Source organism: Sitophilus oryzae, unplaced genomic scaffold (assembly GCF_002938485.1).
Source record: "Sitophilus oryzae breed Bouriz unplaced genomic scaffold, Soryzae_2.0 scaffold_803_pilon_pilon, whole genome shotgun sequence".
In the NCBI taxonomy this organism is placed as follows: domain Eukaryota; kingdom Metazoa; phylum Arthropoda; class Insecta; order Coleoptera; family Curculionidae; genus Sitophilus; species Sitophilus oryzae.
Window position 1 is genome coordinate 169,915 of NW_022147421.1, and position 19,705 is coordinate 189,619.

The 19,705-nt window shown below is 31.8% G+C and overlaps 1 protein-coding gene across 3 annotated transcripts in view; it reads left to right on the plus strand.

The window, feature by feature from the left end:
* The first annotated feature begins 2,083 nt into the window (after positions 1-2,083).
* Positions 2,084-19,705, plus strand: part of LOC115888622 (NFX1-type zinc finger-containing protein 1-like) — a 128,205-nt gene continuing 110,583 nt past the window's right edge. For 2 of the 3 annotated variants that reach the window (XM_030908387.1, XM_030908389.1), the window contains exon 1: positions 2,084-2,288. The gene's annotated coding sequence lies outside the window, so the exon portion shown is untranslated. Of the gene's footprint in view, positions 2,289-9,728; positions 9,748-19,705 lie in introns of those variants that run through there. The other variant, XM_030908388.1, reaches the window with a different exon arrangement.

Consider the following 19,705-nt stretch of genomic DNA (forward strand, 5'->3'; position numbering starts at 1 on the left):
CACGACGACTACGACAGCGGCGATTTGACGCGATCGAACAGTCCTTTAGAATATATACAGTCCTTGGGTTGAGTGTAGATTAATTGGTAATGGTGTGGATCCGGTGGCTGACCTTGAAACGAGTTTTTGCTGCATATAGTCACTGACACTACGCATGCGCACATCTTCGATGTTGCCAGATTGCAAGTTATTTTGGAATTATTTTCAGTAGAAAACAAATATGTGCTTTTCAGTGTTTTTTTTTTGTCAATATATACCGTATGATCGAAAAAACGGCGTCCAGTTGGCTGGGAAATGACGATTGGGACATTTACCATATAAAATGACAGCGATCTTCATTTCATAGTCATCGCTGACGCTATTTTTTTTCAATCATAGTACGCAGTATATTATTTATATTATTATTTTAATATTTCGCACAACACGTGAACGCTTATTATGTATTTTCATAGTCAATAAAATTAAAAAGAAATAAAATTCTAGATTCCCATAATTAATCTAATTGCTCTAGATTGTTATACTATGTTTAAAAAGTGCTTTATTAAAAATTCGGGAAATTAAAAGGGATGTGTCCAAGTTTTTTCTTTTTTTTAAATTTATAATTGATGTAGCTCCATGTCATGTTCATAATAGTTTTTCTTAAACATTCCATCAAAACTACGGAGGCCTTAAATGTAGAATCAGCTTCAGCAACATTAACTGTTACCTTGTTTAATTCTGCTTATACATATATTGCATTAATTTTTCTGCTACCTTAAGATTTCTCTATTCTTACACCTAATTTATGTGATTTTCTTAGCATATATGATTTATAAACCATATTTTTCCTAATGGAAGGATGGAATAGGATATGCAAAATTAAGATATTTTAACATTTATTTCCCAGACAAAGCATAATATAGTATTAAGATTAAGACATAACAAATATTATAAGAAAGATCTTAATATAAATCACAAACTAACTAAGTCTTAATTTGGTCTTGTGTAAACATAGGTATAAAACTAATAAGATCGAAACTCAACCTTCACCATATTGTCAAGATTTGGTAATAGGAAACAAGAAATTACAGTAAATTAAGAAAAGAATATCAAAGTACACGATATTAAATACTGTAATGTATTCTACGACAGAAACCATCTCTCTTCTAATGAGAAAAAGATAAAACATAAAGCTTATTGAGCTTATTTTAGTCTTATCAACACACTCTTCGATAAAATATATGTCTAAAATTGCTATTAATCCACTAACTTGATATTTTTAAGAAATTATGATACAAATATTTTAATCAAAGTATATTTATATTTAGTAACATTATAGGTAAAATGTTACGTCTATCTCCCATTGGCGTGTATTGTTCTATAAGACTCGTCATGGTAGTACTTCAATACATCAAATACATATAATCAAAACTATTGTTACCTGTAAATAACTAGAAATTAAATAACTTGAAAGAAATAAAATAATTCTAATAAGTTAGTTTAAAACCATTAAGAAAAAATCCGTAAATGATAATTTTTAATTCTAATGTAAATATATAAATAAATGTTATCATTATTACAATTTTATTAATTCATAATACTTTCATTTCACAATCTTTATTATCCTTCTTACCTTAATTTTGGATATCAAGATAAATCTGAAATTATAAAATTAATTATAGAATTTGTATTAGGTATTAACACTGAAAAAAAATTTTTCAACTGCAAATAATTCGAAAATAAACTGCAATTTGGCAACATCGACGATGTGCGCTTGCGTAGTATCGACGATCAAATGCAGCAAATATGGGCTTCAAGGTCAGCCACCGGATCCACACCTTTACCAATTAATTTCTTTTTATTACGTAATTATTAGTAATTAATGATATTCTCTGAAATTGAGCATAAAATTTGGTGGTTGCAGGACGATTCGATCTCGGTCTAAATGAATCAATTCTATAAAAAATCGGTTTTGGATTAATCGATTCAAATAATCGGGAATCGCATGTCAAAAGATCGATTTTCTGAAGAATCGATTTAAATCGAACATCCCTAGTCGGAAGGTTAGGTCTTTTCTGTGGGTCTGTTATCTATAGTTGGCGACACTGCTTCTCTTGTTTTCTGTCTTTTTGTGTCGTTCCGATTTCCGATAATGCCTCGCTGTGATTTGTCTTTGTGATTACCCCTGTGGATGTGGATTAGGTACCCAGACCAACGCCCGAACCCTGAACACCTTACTAAATAATCCTGTAAGAAAATCTCCAACGTTGAGTGTTGTGTGCAGTAATTTTCCTCATATTTCACCACCGGTAAGTCAATTTTTTCAAGGCAGTTTATCCTGATAATATCAAAAAAAAAGGTTTTATTATTTTAATAATATTGTTAGGCTAATACGGATTTTCTGGATACATTATTTTCTAAGCTAGAGATGTAAAGTGCAAAATATCACTAAAGATACGATTTAGGTACTAAATATATTGCCTAATCTTTCAAGTTATCAATTGCTTTGATGAGCGGAGTTAGATGAATCCACCAGGATATCGGGAAATTTCCGGTAGGCTCGTACCATATAACACCGATTTACCGTTTTTTTTATGTAGAGAATCGTTGTTAATAAAACTTCTTAAATTAATGTAATTTATTTTCTGATGTAATACGTATGTAAAAAGAATAATATGTCAAGTTAGCAATATGAGAGCCTTCGAACTACGCCCAGTGCCTTCTATTAAAAGATCAGCCTACGGGCGGACTTTTGTTTGCTTCATCAGCTGTACATACTTAGATATTGGGTTAGATTCCGTTTCATATTTTGTCGGTTGATTTTTGGTTTTAACTCTTTGATTTTTGGTATTATTTATTATTGTAGTGCAAAAAACGAATTATTTTGGTGTTGAAGTGACATAAACTACTACCAGATATATGGTCACTCTCGGTTTCGCATAAAAAAATAGAAATTTTAAAAATTACATGTTGTGTAAGTGATTTAACCTAAAAGTGCCCATACATTTTTTACTTATCGTGATTTTTGTGTGTGTTTTTTAAGACTCTAACAATTCATCAATAAAGCTTAAGTGGAGTGTGTTTTTGGTGCTATGCCTCATCTTTGTTGTGTTCCTGGTGGAAAGGATAGTTACTAAGGATAGTTATTATACTAGGCAGCCTAAAGTGTCCGGAAGAGCAAGAAAAGTGGAGTACGAGTTATAAATCAAGAGAATTTTATTGAAAATATTTTTAATAAATTTAAAAATAATATTCTCCCATGATGGTATTAATGAAAACTGGACAATTATGTTTATTTTATTCATATTGTGGAATCTTCACTCCAAGTGTTGCTGGTTCAGCTTCGATAGATTCAAACACGTAAGTAGGTATTATGATCTAGGGAAAAATAAAGAATATGTGTATTAGAGATCATGAAAAAGATTATTATTTTGAGTTCAAATTTTAAAAAAGATTTTTGTAAAGACAAGACTGATACAGTTTAAAAGAAGAATGTGTTTTTGTTTGATAATATATAATGTATGTTAAGCATAACATATATTTGTTCAGTAATTTTTAATGAATAGTATTGATTATTTATAATACCAAATTAATATCAAATATTTAAGTGATGGCTGAATACAATATGAATAAAATAACAATAAAATTGGTATATTTGCATAATACATAATTAAGTTTTAAGAATAAAGGTGTTACTAAAAATACTAAGAAATTCATATTTCTTTGTTTTAATTGGTCTAATGTTATTTACATTTTACGTAAGAATTATACCGTATCATCGAAAAAAAATCGGCGTCTAGTTGGCTTGGAAATGAACATCGATGACATTCCCTAAATAACTGTACACATAAAATAATTAACTAGAATTTTACAATCTTGGAAAATTTGATATTCTTGAACCTTGATTCTAAATATTCTAAATTTTTGATTTTTTTGGAATTTAGGTTCGGGAAAAACGCTGATTGATTTTTCATTTGGTTTTTCATTATTTTTATTTGGTTTAAAAAAAAACGGTTCGGCTAACATTATAGCCTCCATCAGTGTTGTGTCATATGAACAAAATAGTGTCGAATATAATCCAAAAAATTGCATATAAAATATTCACACCACGCACATAATGTTTACTGCGTACTCCATAGTCAATGTAGATAATTTTAGTGTTAAGAATAATAATTTTAAAAAATATGTGGTCAACTTTTGATAAGTTTATATTAGTTTATTAATTGCAGTAAACATTATGAGGTGTGAATTATATTGTATATGTAATTTTTTGGATTATATTCACTATTTCTCTCATATGACACAACACTGTGAAAAACTATAGTTAGCGAAACGTTTTTTTTAAACCAAATAAAAATAATGAAAACAAATGAAAACTTAATCAGCGTTTTTCCCGAACCTAAAATCCCAAGAAAATCAAAATTTTAAAATAATTTAACATATAAAATGCCAGCGATCTTCATTTCATAGCCATCGCAGACGCCTTTTTTTAGATAATATTGTATTATTTGTAAATATAATTTTTCGAACATTGATACTTGCAAAATATACATATAAATTTTGTGAATGCAAATAATAATACATCACTATTAGTAGATATTAAATGTTTTTTGTTAAATTAGATCGATTTTCAAACCCCAAAATTTAAAATATATTTACATTTTACCCATTATCTTATGTACCTATACATTATTTGTACATTGTAAAACATTTGCTGCATTTGTATGGTTCATAGTTTATTTGCCAAAGTATTTATTACTATAAATAGGTATATATGTTGTAGTTATTAGCTGTATATTATGTATATTTCATTGAAACTATATCATTTTTAAAATACAAACCAAAAATCTGAGGAATAATTATGTTTTCCATGTATTCTACAACATATTTATTAATCCGTTATATCTAACTAGCGTGACGTCATAAATCTCGCCCGGAGGCTGATCTTTTAATAGAAGGCACTGCTACGCCCATTTTTATGATGTGGTGTCCATCTTATTCTAGGGATGTCCCAAAAATAAAATAAATCGATATTTTGAATCGATTCAAGATCGAACATAACAAGATCGATCCAGAAAAAAATCGGTAACAAAAGATCGATCTTATTAAATATCGATATTCGATTCTGAATGTATTGGTGTACTGATATAATAAAAATACGATATAATCATGAAAAAATTAGATACATAAAAATCGTAAAACCGTTTATTAACACATTTAAAATTGAAACTGAATAAGAGTCATCCCAAACTGAATCAGAAACACCCTTAAACCGAGACATACTTGTAAAAACTAAAAATACTATGACAATGTTAAAATAGAATTATTCGGCTTTTTGCATGCTTATGATGATTTTGACAGAGAATATGTACCGGTAAATTCTGTAATTTTGATATATCAGTCGGATCGAAAGAAGCTAAAATCAAAAAATATTCTGTTATCTAAAATATAAAGTATGGGAATCACCGACAAAAATCTGACATCTAATATCAAAGTGATAAACAGACATCGGTGCATGCGGTAGCGAGCACTTGCACTTAATTTTTCAATTCATTGCTAGATGGCGTTTTATTAGAGATGCACTGTAAACAAATATTCAAGCAAAACTAAAGTGTTTTTTTTTATTCTAACAAAGATTCTAACAAATAAATAAACCTGTAAAAATGTATAAATAAAATCGATCTTCGGTTTTGAAAAAAGATCGATTCTACCAAAAGATCGTTTTATTAAAATCGATCGATTTTAATCGATATTTTGGGCAAAAAGATCGATCTTCGATTAAAATCGATTGGAATTGTGCTACCCTATCTTATTCAAATCATTTTAGATCGAAATACTATAGCGTTTAAAGTTCGATGTACTTAAACAGCCATTAAACGGTAGCCTACTATGTCGGCGGAAAGTAAAGCCCCGTTCTCAGAACTGCGTCGTGTCGACAGCGACACTGATTGACACTTCAAACGACCAATGGGAGCTGTACTAAATTTAAAATTGACAGCTGTTTGAATTTTGTACAAATCTGATTGGTTCTTTTGTCGAGTCGCTGGCGACAGTCGCAGTTCTGAGAACGGGGCTTAATGCCTAGCCATAAGCATTTTGCAAGAGCGCCGCCTGCGCCTGTGGCGCCGTGGCTGAGGCTATCGCTTCGTGAGCGAATGGTCCAGGGGTTCAAATCTCACGCCGACCAAGACTTTTTTATATTTTTTTTTTGCTTATAGCGTGATCTTATTGCATCGGTTTCACTCTTTTTGGTTGGATTGGTTTAGTTATTTGGCGGGTTGGTTAGCGTGGTTATTTGGAGGGTGTTAATTCATTGGTTAGTTGGTTATTTGGTGGGGTTGGTTGGTTTTTACTAATTTATATTTGTTTTTTTAATTTTTTTTATCAGTGTCTAGGTTAGTTGCGTTGCTTAAGTTGGTTATTTGGTGGGGTGAATAGCGTTGGTTAGTCCTTATAAAATTCCTACATTTCATAAAGCCGTCAAGTGCGTCACATCAACGACGTCATACCTATTAACGGCATTTTAGTAAGCTACCGCTATTTCGCGGAATGAGATAAGTGATTTTCCCACAAAATGTCCGGAGCAGTGCTGTGATGGGCGCTGGGTAGGAATGTACGATTCGACCTTTTTTAATTTTTAACTCTATGATTCGAATCAATTTTAATTGAAGATCGATCTTTTTACCCAAAATATCGATTAAAATCGATCGATTTTTATCAAACGATCTTTTTGTATAATCCAGTACTAGCAGCTAGGGAGCCGCACTCCACTTTTGCTCCTGTGCTTCCGCGCATGCGCATGAGTTCTACAAAGTCGATCGGGTATTTCGCGTGCAATCTATAAATAAAAAAACTCATACCAAAGTCTAACCATCGAAATCGTGCCGCGGCACTGTTTGGTGACATCGTAACAATTTGCTCTCGGGTGTTATTTGTCTTATAATCGATCTTTTTTTTTTCAAATTGAAGGTCAATTTTATTTATACAGTTTTACAGGTTTTGTACAATTTATATATTTGTAAGAATAAGAGGAAACACTTTAGTTTTGCTTGAATATTTGTTTACAGTGGCAGCAATGAATTGAAAAATTAAGTGTAAGTGCTCGCTACTATGACTCGTTACCTACGCATGCGCCGATGTCTGTTTATCACTTTGATATTAGATGTCAGATTTTTGTCGGTGATTCCCATATTTTTATATTTTAGGTAACATAGAATATTCTTTGATTTTAGTTTCTTTCCAACCAACTGATATATCATAGTCACATAATTTACCAGTACATATTCTCATGGGCGGCGGACAGGGGGGGCAGGAGGGGGCATTTGCCCCCCCCCTGGATCACTGAAACAATAAAAATAAAAGCTATCTTTTTACATCCATCTGTAAAAAAATAATCATTATTATGAAATTTTGGTAATTATTGGGAAAACTGGAAATCGTCAGATTTTCACCAAAATTGGTATACCTTATTTTGAGGTCGTAGATTACGAATCTGAAGGTCTTGTCTTTTTTCTTGGCGGTCTCTTACCGTTTTTCAGAAAAACGGAAAATTATTTCAACATCGAATTTTTCTTAATTTCTCATATTTTTAAGGTTTTCTAGCACATATTTTGTTAGGTATTCAATAAACAATGATGTTATTGCTATTTTCTGTTACTTTTTTAACCAATTCTATGCATAATAGAGGAAAATTTGCTAAAATAAATTTGAAACAATCTGAAAATGTTGGGTTATGTGTTTCTGGCATTTAAAGCAACGTTGCCAATGCTAAACCTAAATTTAGGGTGATTTTTTCGCTCATTCTGGGATTACGAAAGCCGGTCGCCAGAAGAACGGCTCCTTCCCATAATTGCTATTTTACCAACGAGAACTGACTATTTATAACCACGAAGTTGCACGAAAGAGATTTGATTGCATTGCTTACAACTTCCATGCGGAGGGTGTTAATCTTTTGTTGTTATATTATATCATAAAAAGATTAACCCCCTCCGCAAAGAAGTTAAAACCAATGCAATCAAAACCCTTTCGTGCAACTTCGTGGTTATAAATAGTCTTTATATAACTTCTTTACGGAGGGGGTTAATCTTTTTTTGATATAATATAACAACAAAAGATTAACACCCTCCACATGGAAGTTGTAACCAATGCAATCAAAACTCATTCGTGCAACTTCATGGTTATAAATAATATAATATAACAAAAAAAAAAGATTAACCCCCTCCGCATACAAGTTGAAACCAATGCAGTCAAAACTCTTCCGCGTAACTTTGTGGATATAGGTAGGTAGGTATATTTAATTATTTGTCGATCTCATAATAGGAAATTTATTTAAAATCCCCAATCACCCGAAAAATAGAAGATATGGCAACGTTGTAAATTTTCAAATTTCTAGATTAGGTTTAGAATATATTTGTCTCTCTCATTACATAGGAGAGAGAAAGAAGGATATATCAAATGTCAAACTTCCGTCTGGTCTCAATTTTCTTTGTTATTTTGTTAAGAAAAGTGTTTTTCAGTAAAATTTTGGACATTTTTCTATCCCCAATCAAGTGCAGCTTTTAGATAAACTATAATATAACGGAAATGTAGTGAAATTATTACTTTATGGGGCCGAAATAAAGAAAAATTCAATGTTGAAATAATTTTCCGTTTTTCTGAAAAACGGTAAGAGACCGCCAAGAAAAAAGTTCAGATTCGTAATCTACGACCTCAAAATAGTGTGTATACCAATTTTGGTGAAAATTGGACGATTTCCAGTTTTCCCAATAATTACCGATATTTTTAGGTGTTACCTGTAAAATAATAAAAAATGTGTTTCAATTTTTTATTCATTTTTACCTTGCCCCCCCCCCCCTAAACTTCATTCTTCCGGCGCCCATGCATATTCTATATCGAAATCATCATAAGTATGCAAAAAGCCGAATAATTCTATTTTAACATTATCATAGTATTTTTAATTTTCACAAGTATGTCTCGGTTTGTGGGTGTTTCTGATTCAGTTTGGGGCGACTCTTAATAATAAACAAGGCTCTTATTCAGTTTTAATTTTAAATGTGTTAATAAACGGTTTTACGTATTTTATATATCTAATAATTTTTTGGTAAATGTGTGGATCGCGCACATCGTCAATGTTGCCAAATTGCAGTTTATTTTCGAATTATTCGTAGTTGAAAACAAATGTTTTTTGAGTATTGAGAAATCAGTAATAATACAAATTCTATAATCTCTGATTTATCTTGATATCAAAAATTAAGGTAAGAAGGATAATGGAGATTGTGAAGTTAAGGTATTATATGATTGTAATCAGAGTTGTACGTAATATAATATTGTTAGATTTATTTATCACGAGACCATTTTTAAGTAGGTAAATGCGGCATGGTTTGAAATTGATACAATGTATTATTGTTTATAAAAAGTGATTAGGTCCGTCTGGCGACGTTCACGAGTATTGATGAGGAAGGCATGTTTTTGGTGGGAAAAGGAGTCTGGGTCAGTCAGGTTACAGACCTGAAACTGGTGCCTCCTTATTTTGGTACTTCCACGCGAAAAATCTAACATCAGGTGTGGGGTAATAGACCCGGGTGCTTTTCGTGTGCCTTTGGATTTTATGTGACTTTGTGCTAATTAAATTAACAATGGCTGAGCGTGCTGCTAGCGAATCTGTGCCGATCTTCAACGGCATTGGAAACTGTGCCTGTACGAGTGGTTTGCTGGTTTGTAAAAGTAGATTGGTAAAAAACTGAATTTGATTGGTCTGATCGGAAAACCGTAAGTAGAATTACCCCTTTTTACTTAAATCTGCTAACGATGTTTTATGGCATGGAAACCCGCTCACGATACATGGGAAAATTTTAAAACATATTTTTCAGCTGCTTTTCCGAAATAAAAAAATAAAATCTGGGTAAGCCCATGATCGATTTTAAAGTTGCCATACTGATTTGTGATACTAGATTCTTAATAGTGTATTTTTCAAAATTAGATTATTATATATTATATTGCATTTGGCATTTGAAACTCTCTTCGCCTATTCCGTTTACATTAAAAAAAACTCTGCGTAAAAAATGTATACATACGGATAAAGGAACCGCTTGTTTTTATTATCTAGGAATGTATTTTTTTTATTTTATATATGTATTTTACTATTTTACATACATAAAATAGTAAATGTTAGATATTCATTTCTTTCTGTATTTTTAAATATTGATTTCCTATTTAAAATTTATAATAAAAATTTAGTTGAATTTTAATTAAATATATCAAATATCGGCAACGCTGCGAATACCGTCACCCTTGTTTTTTTTACGTCTATGCACTATATTAGTGCACTCAATCTCGAATAACGCCAAGCGACCGCGTCGCTAAAGCGATAGGTAAGGGTACGAACATAGTGGAGGCAGGTTTCTGCTTTCCGGCAACCAGCGCCGTCTCTGGGGACCTATTCTTGACCACATATCGCTCACATCTCGCATCTCCGAAAAAGCCATATAACAATACAGGTGATGCGTAACTTTGCGTATATGCCGTGTATTGTTATATGGCTTTTTCGGAGATGCGAGCAGGGTTCGGAAGTAGTTAATTAAGAGGAAATTTACCTGATTAACTAACCTAACCTAACCTAACCTAACCATATCCAAAGGGTACGAACATAGTGGAGGCAGGTTTCTGCTTTCCGGCAACCAGCGCCGTCTCTGGGGACCTATTCTTGACCACATATCGCTCACATCTCGCATCTCCGAAAAAGCCATATAACAATACACGTGATGCGTAACTTTGCGTATATGCCGTGTATTGTTATATGGCTTTTTCGGAGATGCGAACAGGGTTCGGAAGTAGTTAATTAAGAGGAAATTTACCTGATTAACTAACCTAACCATATCCAAACGCCGCTCCCGCACATAGGGGTATTTGGTCTATAAACCTGGCCAAAAGTGAAATATTTTTATTTTCATTTTTTATCTTAACTGAATACAAATCTATAAATACTAAATGTAAGCGCGTTTATTAGTTTTTTAAGTTGTTAGTTGACTATCAAATAAATAATATATTTCAATTATAAGTATGAATTATCTTGAGTGTATTCTGAATATTTCTAAGATTATAAAATAGTGGAATTGTTTGTAGTGCTTTTTTGCAAATTGTTTATAATAACTGTCATCATGGATACAGAGCCAGCTGGCAAGTCCTGTTTTATGCCATATTTTTATTTTGAAACGTTTCCTTCTATTCTATTTCTTTATAATTTTTTATATTTAAAAAATCAGAGGCATTTTTATAAGGTGTAAGACTATTCGGCAATATTCCGCATGGAAATTAGTATCCGTTCAATGCTTAAAGTCTCCAGCTTTGGAATATGTACAAAAATCTTGCCAATATTTGCCACTGCCAAAAAAAACATTGATTTAAATAGATTCTTAAAAGAAATAGTATTTACCCTATAACACCCATCCTCGCTCAAATATCGTCTATAATATACAAATTACTTTCTTGTTCTAGCCATGTTCTAGCATCCTCATCCAATTGCATGGTTTTGCACAGAATGACCCTATTTGATCGGTGGAAAGGGTTTCAGAGTAGAGGAAAAAATATTGTGTAGGAAAAACAAAATGGGGTTCCATATTAGCAACCTCTCCTCTAATTAATAATTAATATTACTAGCAAAAAAGCATAAAACATAATTTTGGCCAACTTTTAGTTCTTAATACCCTCTGTGCGCCGTCGGCGCGTCCAAAAGCAGAAATAAATAAATTTTCGTTCCGGTAAAAGCGAGAACGCCGATGAACGCTGGTTGACGGTGCCTGCCTGCTTTCACTGTGAACTAGCCGATTTGATAACACGCTTTAATTCTTCAAGGTTATAAGCACGAGGCGGCGCGGCGCGGCGCTACGATGTACCCATATACAGGGTGTCCCAGAAATAAGTGCAAGTATTTTAACTTAACTGGTAGTATAGTTCAACCCCAGAAACACGCCTATGAGGTTTTTGTCTGAATAATTTTTTTTAGAAAATTCGGAATTTTTGAAAATTTTTTGGAATTTTTTAGTTTTTATTAAAAAAAATAATTTCTTGATAATATGGCAACATAGGTAGTAGATTAAAGTTACAAGAAAGAAAATCCAGAAAAGATCCAGTGGTTCTCAAAATTTTAGCAAAAAATCATTTTTTTTTTGAAATTTTTAAAATAAAATAACTCCGTTATTTTGGACTTATTTGAAACACGATACAGAGAAAATATGTTTCTTTTATCGAGATCTACCACCCTTTAAAATACTTGCACTTATTTCTGGGATACCCTGTTTATGACAATACACGTGATGCGTATACGCAAAGTTGCGAACGATGTCAAGAATAGGTGCCCAGATTGGCGCTGACTACCAGTAAGCGGCAAACCTGCTTGCACTGTGTTCGCACACTAATGGTGTGGATCCGGTGGCTGACCTTGAAACGAGTTTTTGCTGCATATAGTCACAGACACTACGCATGTGCATATCTTCGATGTTGCCAGATTGCAAGTTATTTTGGAATTATTTTCAGTAGAAAGCAAATATGTCCTTTTCAGTGTTTTTTTTGTCAATATATACCGTATGATTGAAAAAACGGCTCCAGTTGGCTGGGAAATCACGATTGAGGACATTTCCCATATAAAATGACAGCGATCTTCATTTCATAGTCATTGCTGACGCTATTTTTTTTCAATCATAGTACGCGGTATATTATTTATATTATTATTTTAATATTTCGCCCAACACGTGAACGCTTATTATGTATTTCCATAGTCAATCAAATTAAATAGAAATAAAACTCTAGATTCCTATAATTAATCTAATTGCCCTAGATTATTATGCTACGTTTAAAAAGGGCTTTATTAAAAATTCGGGAAATTAAAAGGGATTTCCAAGTTTTTTCTTTTTTTTTAATTTTTAAATGCTGTAGCTCCATGTCATGTTCATAATAGTTTTTTTAACATTCCATCAAAACTACACAGGCCTTAAAAGGCTTTTTAGCCTCCGTAATTAAAATTGTAGAATCAGCTTCAGCAACATTAACAGTTACCTTGTTTAATTCTGCTTATACATATATTACATTAATTTTTCTGCTACCTTAAGATTTCTCTATTCTTACACCTAATTTATGTGATTTTCTCAGCATATATGATTTATAAACCATATTTTTCCTAATGGAAGGATGGAATAGGATATGCAAAATTAAGATATTTTAACATTTATTTTTCAGACAAAGCATAATATAGTATTAAGATTAAGACATAACAAATATTATAAGAAAGATCTTAATATAAATCACAAACTAACTTAAGTCTTAATTTGGTCTTGTATAAACACAGGTATAAAACTAATAAGATCAAAACTAAACCTTCACCATATTGTCAAGATTTGGCATTATAGGAAACAAGAAATTACAGTAAATTAAGAAAAGAATATCAAAGTACACGATATTAAATACTGTAATGTATTCTACGACACAAACCATCTCCCTTCTAAAGAGAAAAGGATAAAACATAAACTAATACATAAAACTAATGTAAATATATAAATAAATGTTAATGCTTTTTTTATTTTATATATTCAATTTTATATATCATTCCTTAATTTTGGATATCAAGATAAATCTGAAATTATAAAATTAATTATAGAATTTGTATTATTATTGATTAACACTCAAAAAAAATTTTCAACTGCAAATAATTCGAAAATAAACTGCAATTTGGCAACATTGACAATGTGCGCTTGCGTAGCATCGATGATCAAATGCAGGAAATATGGGCTTCAAGGTCAGCCACCGGATCCACACCTTTACCAAGCGATATACTACCTCGTTTCTCAACTGAAACTAGTTTTTTTACTTAACTGTTCCAAATCCCAAACAGTTCCAAGTCCCTAACTGTTCCAAGCACTAAACTGTTCCAAGCCCTAAGCTCGCAACCTAAACAGTGGGACTTGGAACAGTTTGAGACTTAGAACAGTTTGCGACCTGGAACAGTTTAGGGCTTGGAACAGTTTAGCGCTTGGAACAGTTAGGGACTTGGAACTGTTTGAGACTTGGAACAGTTTGTGACCTGGAACAGTTTAGGGCTTGGAACAGTTAGGAACTTGGAACTGTTTGAAACAGTTAAGTAAAAAGAAATGGTTTGAGTTGATAATCGAGGTGGTATATCGGTTTCGCTAGTCTAGCCAAGTCTAGCGGACGCGACCGTTCAGGTGTTATCTGTTATCGGGATACAGGCACGGCACATAAAACAATCGGCACGCCAACTCTACTCAGATTCCATTGTTTAAAATTTCTATAAAATTTGACCTTGTCGGCGCCATTATGGTTTCCTAGTCAGGGCCGGATTAAAACGTATTAAAAAATTTCTCAGAAAATACGACAGGGTCGTATTAAAAAAATACTGTAATTGACTGAAACTGAATTTTATTTACATTACTTTTGTCCAAACAAATGAATCGTTAACCGCGCATACTTCTCGAAAAGTAAAAATGAAAAAATCAATTAAATATTTCACTGTAGAGAATAGACAATTAAAATTAAAAAACATGCAACTAACAAAAACATGCCAGGAGTTACAAACAAGAATTAAAAAATACCAATAAAATATTTATTGAACAATATAAAGAGGCTACGTACAAATTATGCCCATCAATGGGCGTAGCAAATTTTATTAATATTCAAATTTCACAAATTAATAAATCCACAATTTTTTGAGAAACTTCTATTTTTTCATGGCAGGAAACAAAGTAGGTACCGCATTGTATTTTATACGGTTACAAAGTGAATTGGTAAACATTTTAAATTCAAAGTGAACAGAACACAACCTGTACTTGTGGGCCTTATTTATATCTTCAATCAAGTCTTCTCTATTAGATGCAATTGCCCATGTTCTTGCCCTAAAAATGTATTGTTAACTTGTTACTAATCTATTGTTATTTTCGATATACTCATTTTATTTATTTTTATAATTTTATTTAAATTAATAATATAATTATTTTTAAATTTAATATTGAATGTCTAGATACAACATTAAATTTTACTAAATATTTAACATTTTAATCTTGCTAATATTTTATATACATATAGGGTGAGTCTTGAATAAGTGCAAATATTTTCAGGGGTGGTATATTTCTCATCAGGAACACGTTTATGAGTTTTTTTTTCGCTAAAAAAGAATATTGAAAATCGTGCATTTTCTTTTAACTTCCCTGTATATTTTTCGAAAACTTTTTAGAACTGCCTGTTCACCGCAAATTTTCCCACGGTATAATTTCTTAATCTCTGATATTACCATAGTTACGGCTTTACTCTATGGTTGCGGCACTAAAAGGGATGCAAATACAGAAAAAATCCGGTGGCTCTCAACTCAACATTTAAAAAAAAACATTTTTTTTAACTTAAATAACTCGGTTATTTTGGATTTATCTGAAAAAGTAAGGAGAAAATATGTTTCTTTTATCGAGATCTGCCAGCCCTGAAAACATTTGCACTTATTTAAGACTCACCCTGTATATAAGTTTGTTAACATTTAATATAGATGCTGAACTTGTATATTTTTAATTAGATCTTTCTATTTAGCTGAATGTCCTAATATGTATACTACTGTTTTTTTAACTAAAATATGTTAAAATAATTAATCACATATGTATATACATACCTAATCGGATCTCTAGGAAACAGAAAGAAACTTTTATTGCAGTTTAGTTCTCTACTCGGGCAGTTTTTTGCTGCACAATTTCGCCCAGGCATTTTAAAAACACGCAAAAATTAACGATTTAAAAATGTTCAGAAAAACAAAAATAAATTATATAACACAAGAAACGAAAATAAACTAGAAAAACCAAATATATAACACAATAAACAAAAATAAAACAACAACTATAAAATATAACTCAAGAAATAAACAAAATAAATTAATCCGTACGCTACTGACTCGAATCAGCCGAAAGTGTGCGCAGTCGATGAAAGAAACTACGACACTGGTTACTTTCTGTTGATGGAAACCCTAATGGCGGCGTGCGCGACGGTATGCGCGTAGCGTTCCCGCCAAAGAGAGTTGGCCTGCCGTGTGATTTATATGCCGTGATACAGGGGCGTAAAATCAAGTGTGGCTGTTGCCGGTATTTAAAATATTTAATTAAAACTCAACTAAATTCTTATTATAAATTTTAAATTTATAATAATTTTTTTTAAATATTATATTTTTTTAATGTAAACAGAAACAGAATAGGTAAGGAACATTTTGTATTATAAAAAAAATGCTGGCGATGTTGCCAAATGCAATATAATTATCGCATTATAGTTTTTTTTTGAAAAATACAGTGTAAGAACAGTCGGTTATTGTTTTGTATTATAAATATAGTAGATATTAAAAAAAATAAACTCTTCCAAGTATTTACTTTTTAAGTATATCACAAAATTATAAATCTATATTTATTCATTAGTGCTTATACAGGGTGGGTCTTAAATAAGTGCACATATTTTTAGGGGTTGTATATTTCGATTCTTATGAGTTTTTTTTGGGAAAACATGTTTTTGAAAAGTTTATATATTTCGAAAATTTGATAGTTTTTTTTTTAATTTTTAGTTAAAAAACATTATATCTTGGTAATATAGCAACATAGATAGTAGATTAAATTTAGAGAAAACAGAAAAATCCCACTAGTTCTCATTATTTAAGCAAAAAATATTCTTTTATATAAATTTAAAAAGAAAAATAGCAACCGAATCAGAATGACGCAAGCACGGTAATAATTTTCGTTTTGGAACAGTTTGGAACTGGAACAGGTATCTTTTGCAACTGGAACAGCTGGTACCTGTTATTAAAAAATCGCTGTTCCGGCCATGACTATTACTTTCCTCCGTGATGGTTTGCCAATGTAACAAAACAACCTCGGCACGCATCGATCGATACAAACTCGTAACGGATTACTTTTCTCGAAACGCAATTCGGATTTCGGAAAACTAAAACGACTAAAATAATTGTTAGAAAAGAAGCCTCTGTCAAAAATATCTATGTAAGCAATGCATTGCGCTTGCGCGATATTTTCCAGTCGATATTCATTCCGTGCACCTCTCTCCTAATCCGTTCCAATACGCATTGGCCGGCAAACGTAACTTCGGTTGAAAAGTTGTACGGTCCGGCTAGACGCAAATATGCTTTTACTGTACCGCGTAGCTCAAATTATCGTACTTGGCTTCTTTTTACGGTACATTTTTACATTTAAAAAAGTGTTTAAAAAATAATTATAATTGATAAATAAAGATTTATAAACATCTGTTGAAGTATAATGGGCCCTTTCACTATATTTTGGAATTAGCATAATTGAATAAAGCAGTTAATTCTAGAATTTTCTGTTATCTCACTTTCGAAAAATTTGAAGTCGTTCTTAAGAAAACAAATAAAAACAAAAAAGCCCAAAATAAAAATCCGCACTTTATTTTTAATACGTCACACCTGGCATGTTGAAAAGCGAAAACACGGCTGCGGCTGGGCCACCATGCTGACCCTGGTCAAATCAAATCGCAAGGTTGCCAGTTGTTGGCTGGCGCACGAGCACGGTTCTGCAATGTGATTGGGCGTATTTTTCATACGTCATCAATTGGCACTTTCAAATTATTTCAAATTAAAGCAATTTTGAGGGCCTATATAAAAATTATTCAATGTCTTGGAACTATTTTTTTGGGATAAATATACTGCAAATAGTCTTCTATTTCAGATTTTGTCCTTGAATTGGGTCTTTTATTTTTTGTGAAAGAGCCCATTGGGGAACATAAACATATTTTCAGTTCAAAAATAAGTGCAAATATTTTCAGGATTGGTAGATCTCAAAAAAAGAAACATATTTTCTCTTTACCGTTTTTCGCTGCAGCCACTGCTCTTCTTGTTGCAATTTTACGCAAACAGTCAAGAAAATCTAGAAAAAGAATATGGGTTAAAGAATGGATTGCCAGAAGGCCTAGTCTTGGAGCTTACGCGATGTTATTAAAAGAATTAAGAAATGAAGACCCAAAACATTTAAACAATTTTCTGCGAATATCAGAAGCCGATTTTAACTTTTTACTACACAACTAATTTCGAATTTCGAAATTGGATATAATCAATAAAATATCAAAATTGGATATGCCACAATTCCGGGAATCCTTCAAATATATTCATCAAAGTGATGCTATCTTCTTTCGACCACATACGTTTCTCCATTTTATATCTCTATTTTAACAAAGTTTACAGAATTTGATTTTAATATCGTTATTTAACACGCCTTCGAAAATCACTTGCACCAAAAACTTTCAACAAGACGGAAATACATTTTAACTTGCCAGAGCACTATCCCAACCTGTTTACACTTGCAAGCGCCTTTCGCCGCAACCACTTCTCCGCCAGTTTTGTGACTTGCTGGGGGAGTGCTTTCGGATACTGTTTACATTATGCAAGTTTGGTAGAAGTACTTTCACATATATACTTGCGATAATTTACTTGCCCGTGTAAACTACGCTTAATATAACCTATGTTACCATATTATCAAGATATTATGATCAACTAAAAATTTAATTAAATATTAAATATAATAATTAATTATTAATATAATTAAATTTTGAAAATAAATTTCTCGAAAGCTTGGCAAATTGAAAAGAAATTTTACTATACAGGGTGGCGCACCTCATTCGCCTCGGTTGATTATACGAAAACGGAAAGATGTAGAAACAAAATATTTTACGGGTATATGTGGGAAGGCAATGTGCACAATTTAAAATTATTTTGAAATATACAGGGTGTGTCAGAACTAAGATCCATACCAACGTTATATTTTTTCTTATGGAACACCCGGTATTTTATTTTATTTTTGGATTCTTGGACATAAAATAAGGCATTTATTGTAGGGGTTTAATATGTTTAGAAGCTTTGGTTTTTGAGATATTGAAAGGTATTGAAATATGCATGGTATAATAAAAAAGTTTGGCAACACCCTGTATATCACTTTTCAGAGTTAATTCGCCAAAAAAAAATCCCCCCATGTCCTTCATCGCAATTTCACAAGTAGTGAAGTAAAATTACCGGTAATTTATAAGTCGGTAATATTACGCTAACATTGGTAATTTATAAAAAAAACAGCTTTTTAAATAATCTTATTTTTTTATTTTAAAACTTTAAAAACATTACAAAAAAAGACAAGAGTTATGTATCCGGCAAATGAAGGCCATGCCAAGAATAGCTGCAGAAGATCGTCTTCTCCCGAATCAGCATTACTTATACTAATATATGACTGATTAATCACGATTCTGCTCAAACCACTCAACGTAAGAAGCTCAATTTTGGCATACAGGTTGATTCTAGGGTGTAGAGGTTCGATAAGAAGGGATTCTACGAAATTCCAGTTCCAAGAGGGTGAAACCACCCCTCAAATATTACAATATTTTTTATTAAAAAACGGTCAAGTTTCCGAAAAAACGCTTAAACACGTATATTTTATTTTGTTTTTACATATTTTAAGATTTTTTAAAAATGTATACAGAGTGTTTCGAAAAATCTGGTCATTGATTAATCACGATCCTGCTTAAAGCGCTTGACGTTAAAAGCTGATTTTTGGAAAACAGATTGACTTTAGGGTGTAGAGGTTCGATAAGAAGGGATTTTTCGAAACTCGAATTCTAAGGGGCTGAAAATATCCCTCAAATATTAAAATATTTTTTATTTAAAAACCGGTGAGTTTTTCGGAAAAAC